The following is a 9886-nucleotide window of genomic DNA, read 5'->3' on the forward strand; positions in this document are numbered from 1 at the left end:
AACCTCTCTTCTATCTTTACTCATAAAGATCGTCTAAACTGTTTCTTTGTCATCTTTCACCCCCATTATTTGCTTACTGTCCCCCTTATTTCATAGGAGCCATTACCACAGCCTCTCCTTAGAGCTCTCCTCCTATTTCCCAGTTGCTCTAGCTCAGTTTCATACCCTCTTTCCTCCTAACTAAGTCCTGCCTCTGGCTTTTCTCCTTCCGCACCATCTTCCACATTTCTAAACAGTTGACTTCTTAAAGCGTAGGTCTTGCCTTGTTATATTTTTCTCAAAATGTCTCCCATGGCTTTTCATACTGAGAAAAAAACAGACTCCGGTTTTCTCAGGAGCTCCATGCCTGCTGCTCCTCTTCACACACCTGTATGTTCGCGCTCCCAGTGCTGTGTTTCTCGTGCCGATTCTGTTCACATTTTTGTCTGTTTTGTTTTCTCAGGAAACAAACATTACTTACAGTTGAAAAACATGGAAAATCTTGGATTCTGAATCTGTGATACTTCCAAGATCTCTTGATCAAGCAGGGCAACAACAGGCCGGGAAGCAAACACGGGGGCCAATCCAGATTATCTTACTTGAGGGCGTCACTCAGAGCAAGGGCCGGCCTACAATGGCAGAGGGGTCAAGGTCTGAGTCAGTCTCGCTCTGGACTGCATCTCCCCACACTGGTCACCACAGGCAGCTTGGCTTATTGCTGCGGCCACAGTCTTTCTCATCTCTAGAAGTCCATCAGTGATCTTTCCAAACACTGCATGCTCCCCGGCCAGCCAGGCACCCTTAGAGCAGGTGACGAAGGCCTGGCAGTCATTTGTACGAGGGCCACTATTGGCCATGGGAAGCAGGCCTGGAGCCAAGTGTCTAAATTTAAAATTTTAATCTGCAAATGGCCCCCTGTAAATACTGGCAACTTCAGTACCATCTCCATTAACAAAATCTCCACTCTGAATCATGACATCCTTTATGACCCTGTGAAAATGCCACTTTGTATCCTATAGGAACCCTATCTTTCCTGAATTCTCCAGGGCAGAACTGCCTAAGGTTCTCAGCTGCCTTAGTCACAAGGTCTGCAAAGAGCCTGATCTCCATACAGCTAACTGTCTGGCCTCCGATGCCAACATCAATGAGCATCCCAGGTTGACAGGGCTTGAATTTTCCACTGCTATGCCTCCAACCCGGAATTGTTCATATCTTCTTTCTTCCCTTTTTGTTCTATTAGTATCATTAATACATGACATCTATACAATATGCTTTGTGGTTTACAGAGCACTGTTATAATAATTACAATTTCTTGAGCAGCTGTTCTATATGAGGCACTGTTGTAGATGTCCTGTGTGCACATACTGTATAATGTAGACATTGCCATTTTATATTGAGGCTCAGAAAGTCTGTCATTTGCCCAAGGTCACATAGTTAGTATGAGAACCAGAATTGTAATCCATGACTCTCAAATCCATTGGTCTTTCCACTTCCTTATGCTTTCCCCATACAGCTCATTCTGATGTAGGCACTGCTCAGGACAGGCTTTTTGTACAGAAAAGTAAATGGGTACAGAGGGTGTGATTAGCCCAAATTAAATAGCAAGGACCCCTTGAAATGTCTTTGGGAATGTGTGAATCTCTGAAAAACATCAGAGAATGTAAAGAGAGAATGTATTGGTTTTAATTTTATTGATATATTGACTTTTTAATTGTGAAAATATAACTTACAGGAAATGGGGAACAACGTATTTCAGTCGTTGTAATTATCAAAGGACAGATCAGTGGGCCTGTGGCTTGTGGCATATTAGTCTTTTGAAGGTTGGAAGAGAGAAGCCATGCCTGGTGAGCCTCTTTGTATCGGGTGCAACAGTGCATCCTTCAGTCATGTCCTGAGTCCTGGTGCTCGGTGGCGATGCATCTCCTCTCTTCAGAATACACAAGACGGGGCTCTTTTCCCCTTTTTAAGTGCATGGTTGAAAAAGGCTGAATCACAGAAATATTAGGGCGATTTGATTGGATCAGTTTACATCTCATAATTTTAATTAGTCAATTCTGTTTAGACATGCTTTCTCATTAATGCTATTATAAGATGTATTTATTCAACAATTATTGACTGCACATACACTAAGTCCTCACTAACATCATTGATAGATTCTGCAACTTCAAGTGAAACCATGTATAAGGAAGCCCTGACTAATTGATATAAACAAGTTCCTGCTGCATTTCATCAACATTATAACAAACCAACACTGAACAAGACATCAATTGAAGACCTACTGTATGTAGCAGGTACTGTTCTGAGTTTTTAGAATACATCACTGCAGAACAAAAATCCGTGCTGGTGTGGACCTTGCATTTTGTGCGGGGACAACAGACCTCAAACATTAATTTATGTAGGATGTGGAAGAGAGGGAATAGGATAAGGGGGACCAGAAATTCAGCTTGTGTTTAGGGATAAGAGTATGAATTGAATTTTTGAATTGAGTATGGCAGGGTAGGCCTCATTGGCAAGATGATAGCCGAACAAAGGTTGAAGAGAAGCAGAAGTGGGCCCACGTGGGTCTGCAGAAGAGAACTGATGAGGCAGGGGAAACTCCACAAAGGCCCTGCGGCCACATGTGACCCACTTGCAGCGGTCTTCAAACTACAGCCCGTGGGCCACATGCGGCCCGCAGAGGAGTCTGATCCGGCCCGCCAGGTTTTTTGGGCAGTGAGCACAGCCGAGGTGTTACTGTAGGAATTAGTAGTTCATATAGTCCGGCCCTTCAGCTCTCTGAGGGACCGTGATCTGGCCCCCACTTTAAAAAGTTTGAGGACCCCTGTTAGAAGAACAGTAAGAAGGCCCCGTGGCTGGAGGGGAAGGAGTGGGGGGAGTGACAGATGGGATCCCAGACCGGGCAGAGAGATCACACTGGGCCTTTTACCCTGAGAACATGAGCCATCTGAGGGTCCAGAGCAGAGAAACGTAGGTCACTCCAGCTGCTGCGTTGAAAATGGATTGTGCTGGGGGTGGAGGTGGAGGACCGGGTAGGTCCAGGATGGAAACGGAGATTACTTATGAGATTTCTCCAATAATCTATAAAGTTGATGTTTTGCATTTGAGATCATTTTCTTAGAACAAATTCCCAAAGGTGGAGTCAAAGAATAACATTTTATGACCAAAAAGATTTTCATAAGGGTTATTCCAAGTTATACTGTCACCAGCAATATATGAGATTTCTAGGATAGGATATTTTGTCACTTATGATTAATAAGTTTAAATTTTTCTTATTATATTGTATATGAATGTTCTGTTTACTTGCCTATTTTCTAGTGAATCAATATTTTTATTTTATTATGTCCTCAGTTTTAGTGCAAAATTTGGATTCTGAATACTAAAGCCAAGTTTAAAGATATTAGCCCACATTAGAGTAAAAAAAAAAAACAAAAAAAAAACAACCTTGTAAATGTTTATACTGAGTTAACTGAGAATCAAGGGGTGGAATATACTAATTTCCTTAAGTAGCAATTTAGACAGGATTGCCTATAGGAATATCTGTATTACTACTTCCTGGTCTCTGTTAAAAATGAAAAGAAAGATAATTTTTAAATTTTTTAAATTTTAAAATTTCGAAATTTTTAAACTGGATAAAATAGTAAAACCAGTAGTTTTAAAAGAAATCAGGAAAGGGTGTGAAATGAGTCTTATCCAAGAAGAGCAGCTAAAACTGGTGGCAGATGTGCATCTGTGGTCCTCGACCAGAACTTGGCAGCTGGCAAGAACAGGGATAACCGTCCTAAAGCAAGCTTTCTCTGCACTTGGGGCATAGAATGTGAATACTGGGGTTCAGACCAGAATCTCTGACTCAGGAGGACTGCATCCACAGGTAGACAAAAAGATCATCTCACAGTGAATTGGCAAGTAGACTTCACTGTTCCTTCCTGTCTGAACCAACAGCAACAGAAAGGACACCAACCAGCCCAGGACCTTTGGGTCCAGGACACCCCTGGGAGCTTCCAGTGATGATATAGACCACATGTGTCAAACACAAGGCCCGCAGGCCAAATCCAGCCCGCCAGGCCTTGCAATGTGGCCCGCACCGCGCTGTCACTGCACTCCGCTGTCAGTTTATGACATTGTCAGTTTATGACTGTTCAGTAAACCATTCGGCCCGCGATTTAGGCTGGATTTTAGATTTTGGCCCCTTCTCTGATTGAGTTCGACACCCCTAATATAGACAGAAGGGGGATAGAACTCCAACATTACCTGTTGCCCTTTGCACATGCTGTTTCTGGAGCTTTCTCATCCTCAGAAGCTCTCTTAGATGCTGCCTTTCCTGAGAAACTTTCCCCAATCTTTCATGTTGAAATCAACCGGTGTCTCCTGTGTGAGAGAAAGCACTATTGATTTTTAGCACCATGACAGCATTTAGGCCATTCTGGCTTATATGAGAAGCTTCAGAGTCTACTGGGTTATGGACTCACTGACCTCAGTGACTGTGTCATGAAAATTTTGCATTAGTGTTTTACACATGAACAATTCATGTTTGTTAAAGCATCCTGTGTGGATGACAGATATTCCTTCCTTTTTACTTACAAAGTTTAGAGAGGTTAAGGGGATTCCTAGAAATCACGGGCCTTCTGCATCTGTAGTTCTGTTGTGCTCTGCTCTGTTCCAAAGCCCACGCAAGATCTTTGTGATAAAGGAATCCATTCCTTTCAAGGATCTCTGAAAGAAGAGATTTAATATCTAATCTAAATACTTGTGCTTTTAACTTATTTTGTTTTTAATGTGTACTCAGAGAACTCGTAAATCTCCAGGTAAAAATTAAGTAATTTTTTTTTAAGTTGTAGGATTCTTGCCTCCTAAAATTCTTCTCATCATTGACATTTTTCTTAAAATCCTTTCTAAATTATTGTATTATCTACTTTGCTATGGAATCCCCAAATGAATAAACATTTGCCTAGTGAAAACAAAAAACAAAAAACTTCATTTTTTAGGCATTCCTTATAACTAGAATATTTTTGCTTTCTGAAACAATGATTAATATTACCCATTCCTTGCCCTCTGCAAGTGAATAAATAATATCCTTTCTCTAGAAAGGATCTTATTTTTATTAGTTTTTAAGGCATTTTAAGAGTTCTCACACAGGAATCTTCTGATGCCCCAGGAAAACAAGTTTCACTTATATAAAAACAATACCTAATTGTGAAAATACTAAGACTGATCATCACATGTTTACCACTGCTTTTTTGTGGAATTTGAGACAAAAATAAACATGAAATACTTAAGAATAAAAATAGGCTCAGGGCTCAAAGGTCAAAATTATTTTTTATGTATGTTGGTCTCATTTTCCTTTTCCATGCATTTGCACAGTATGAACACCATCATGTGATTAATAATTGTCCTATATTTAGGAAGTATATTCCATGAAAACAGTGACAGCTGTGTTTTTAGATCATGGATTTCTGTGTGAAAAAAAATGCATGCCACATTGAGCTGTTTTGTAGTTTTTCAACAGTTCATATTGCAGTGAATCTTTATATATACTTAAGGATTTTTAAAAAAATAGAAAATGAAGAGGATGAAATCAAATCTACACTGTTGAGCTCTAAAGGAAATAGTAGTGTTAGAGTACAAAGCTTTGCAGGTGATACTCCACCAATATTATGTAATGCTCACTTAGCACTGATTTATTTTTATTTTTAAAAAATTTTATTCCATCTCCCCAACCCACTTTTTGGCAAACATCAACTCTTTCTCAGTATCTATGGGTTTGTTTCTGTTTCATTTTGCTTAATCATTTATTTTGTTTTTTCAGATTTCACATATTAGAGAAATATAGTATTTTACATATGGTATTTGTCTTTCTCTGTCTGACTTATTTCATTTAGCATAATATCCTCTAGGTCCAACCATGTTGTCACAAATGACAAAATGTCATTTTTATTGCTGAATAATATTCCATTAAATATATTCCACATCTTTATCATTTCAGTGATCGACAACACTTAGATTGCTTCTATATCTTGATTGTTAATAATCCTATGTAATAAAGCAGGAATATGCTAATTGACCATCATGTCCTCACAAAGATGGTAGCACCCACAGCCAGTAAGGAGGGAATATGTTAATTAACTGCCATGCCCTACAAGATGGTGGCACCCAGTTCCACCCGTAGATAGGTCTGGGCACTCTGCACACCTGCCTCTGAAGTCCCCAGTCCCTCAGTCCCTCAGCCCCCCAGCCACCCGGGATGGTGGCATCCCAGCTGCCCAGGGCCAGCCCAAGGCAGAGGCAAGCCTCAGATGGAGGATGCCCAGGTGCCCAGCCCCGCCTGAGGTTCAGGTAACCAGGGCTGGCAGAGACTTGTGCTGCTGGCAGTGACAGCAGCAGAGGTGTGATGGGAGCGTCACCTTCCTCTGATCGCCAGGTAGCCTCCTACCCCTGAGAGCTCCTGGATTGTGAGAGGGGGCAGGCCAAGCTGAGGGAACTTGTTTGTTGAGATTCACTAATTATTAGAGGCCTGACGCATGAAATTTGTGCAAGGGGCTTGGCCCTCACAGCTGTTGGTGATTGCTGCTGCCTTGTTCCTCACATCCCCAGCTTTGTTCAGAAGGACATTTGGAAGGTCATTCAGCTCTCTGGTCTAATTAGCATATTACACTTTCATTATTATAGATAGCCATTCTGACAAATGTGAGATAATGTCTTGTTTTAATTTGCATTTTTTTAAAGTGATATTAAGTATCTTTTCATATGTCTGTATGTCCTGTTTGGAGAAATATCTGTTCAGGCCCTCTGCCTATTTTTTAATTTTAAAAATAAATATGAAATACTTAAAAATAAAAATAAGCTCAGGGCTCAAAACCAAAAATTCTTGTTGCAGTGTGGTCTCTTATGTAGGTTTTAATGTAATGATTGATGATAATTTGTTTGAAACTTGACCTCCCAACTTTGAAGGTAAAGTAACATATTTGATTTTGAGATTATAAATATTATGAGAAACACTGAATAATCTTAGGAGAGTGGGAGAACAAAAGAATAATAAGTAATGAGAAAAATGTAATCCATGTGAATTTAATATAAATAGTTCAGTCAATAAGCTCTCATGAAAAAGTTTTAAAGGTCATCTGTTTTACTTAACTCTGTATTTGTGGGAATCTTTTTTTTTTAACAAAAATATTAGTTTTTCCTTTGCTTCCCACAATATCAAATGTCACTCCTCTGGCTTCTCCTTCTCTTTAGTTTTTTTTTTTTTTTTTTAATATATTTTATTGATTTTTTACAGAGAGGAAGGGAGAGAGATAGAGAGTTAGAAACGTCGATGAGAGAGAATCATCAACCAGCTGCCTCCTGCACACCCCCTACTGGGGATGTGCCCACAACCAAGGTACATGCCCTTGACTGGAATCAACCTGGGACCATTCAGTCCGCAGTCCGATGCTCTATCCACTGTGCCAAACCGGTTTCGGCCTTCTCTTTAGTTTTTAAGAACAATTTAAAGCTAAACATTCATTACAATTTTAGATTTCTTAGTAGGCTCTCAAACCACAATTTGATTTTCACCGATACCCACCTCAGCCTTTATATTCTCCTGCCCCTCGAAGCAAGCACTGTAAATGTAATTTACGGGGCTATTAGTATTATCTCTGAATATACTTTCCCACTTACAGACAGATGTGTGGTTCAGGAACTGCCCGTTGCTTTTCTGAGTCTGAAGGAGGACTGAGAACACAGAACATTTTGAACTGGAAAGAATCTTGCTTGTAATGTGAGGCAAGTACACCCTGGAGAGGAGAATCACCTCAAGCCACCAGCTAGCAACTAGGCAGACTGACCTAAAACTAGGTCTTTGGTACCCAAGCCTGCTGTTTTGTTTTCGCTGTTATTTATTCTGCTTTTCTGTGTACTTTGCCACCTTTAAAGTAGAAAGGTATTCATTTTCCCCCTTGTGAGGTGTGCGTTTAAAAATAGCTGTGTTGTGGCTATGGAAATGAGGGTACACATCATTTTGCCATTCTTTGCTTTATTAACAGCTACCTAAAGTGTTTATAGTTTTAATACAAAACAGAATTCTTTACCTGGAGTATTTTTTTGTAATAACTTCTTGTTATGCTTTAAAAACATTTGATTTTTACCTCTACCCAACCTCATAATATTGCTTGTAAATGTGACCATGAATTAAAGATCAAATTAAAGTCCAGGAAATCGATGTATGGCTTAACATTTTAAGATGTAAAATAGTTTTTGTAATAGACTTACAGCAGCCTTTTTTTTTTTTTTTTTTTTTTTTTTTTTTTTTTGCAAAATTATATTCAATGCTGTGCGTGTGAGTCCAACAGTAAGCTTTTTGCTTATCTCTAGCTCACTTCCGGTTTGTGGCTCCCACTATCTCACGCTGGGAATAGGAGACAAATGTGACCTGCTGCTGTTTTCTCCTTAGCACTTACCAGTAATGTAAGTGTGGGTCAATCTTATGTTTTTCATGATGTGTTAGTACTTTGAGAGAAGAAGAGGAGCTTAAACCAACAATGCTATTCAGAACATTGTCTTGCCCTCGTTGGTTTGGCTCAGTGGATAGAGTGTCTGCATAGGGACTGAAGAGTTGCGGGTTTGATTCTGGTCAAGGGCACATGCCTGGGTTGCAGGTTCAATCCCCCAGAGGGTGTGTGCAGGAGGCAGCTGATCAATGATTCTCATCATTGATGTTTCTCCCTCTCCCTCCCTCTCCCTTCCTCTTTGAAGTCAATAAAAAATATATATTTTTTAAAAAGAAGAAGCAAAGAAAAGAATACTGTCTTCAGCATCTGTTTGGGTGGATACTTTCCCATGAGATAAAACAAACACTGCAGCAAATCAGGATTGCCACTTCTTAGTGATTTTTTTCCTATGTGCATGGAATAAAAGATTTAAAACAGACAGAATCCCAGAGAAAACAGGTGGCCTGGGCGCTGGAGCTGACGTTGGCCGAATACTCTGTGGCACATATTCATCCTCTCTAACCGATTTGTCCACCCCGTGAAAGCTTTCCGCAATTCATGACGAGGAACATATGTAAGGAATGTTAAGAGTTGGCCTCCGGATTGGACATTTGGAGAGACTCTGACAAAGAATGGTTTGCTGGTACTTACATGCACCAAAAGAATGAATGCTAGTGCCTAAATGCACTTTAAACGCAATTTCAAGTTAGATTAGTACTTATTTCTGGAGAGAGGATGTCCTTTTTTTTTTTTTTTTTTTTTTTTTTTAACAGATGGCATTTGGCTTCTTACCCCCTTTCCCTCCCCTCAGAAGGATCATCTAGCGAAAAGTATAACTGACTGTTTTAGCTCGTGCACTCGTGTGTATAGCATAAGGTGGTGGGGGCCTTTTGGAGAAAAAAAGAGAAAAACAATTAGTATTTTCAGTGTGAAAATTTTGTTCTCAAGAAGATAACTCAAAAAATAATTCTTTTCCTGTAATTTATAAAAATAGAAGTACAAGTTCACACGGAAAGAAGTAAATATCAGGTAGTAGGCGCCCCTTTTGCTCCTCACAGTCCCAGAGGATATGGCCATTAATGCCAAAGTTGTGACAACACCGTGAGGAGCTGATAACTTGAACTTCTTCATAACACCTGATAATTATATAGCAGCCTGGTTTGCATTCACTCTAGGATTAATGTTGGATTCATTTCAGATCATAAAGAGATTTTTCTCTAACTAGTCTCATTATCCTCTAAATGAATACGCTCTATTTTTACATGTTGAAATTTAAATTGTTACTGTGAAGTATTTAAGCAAAGGAATATTGCTTGAAGAAATTGGTGGCAGAAAGAATATTAGGTGAGTGAGCTTGGCAAGAAGTCAAGTCGAAAGACTCCCATGAGATCATGATTATAAGAGGATCATTAAACCGGGGTTCCCGTAATTATGCTGGGAGT

Source organism: Pipistrellus hanaki, assembly GCF_964339955.1.
Source record: "Pipistrellus hanaki genome assembly, chromosome: 1".
Taxonomy (NCBI): Eukaryota; Metazoa; Chordata; class Mammalia; order Chiroptera; family Vespertilionidae; genus Pipistrellus; species Pipistrellus hanaki.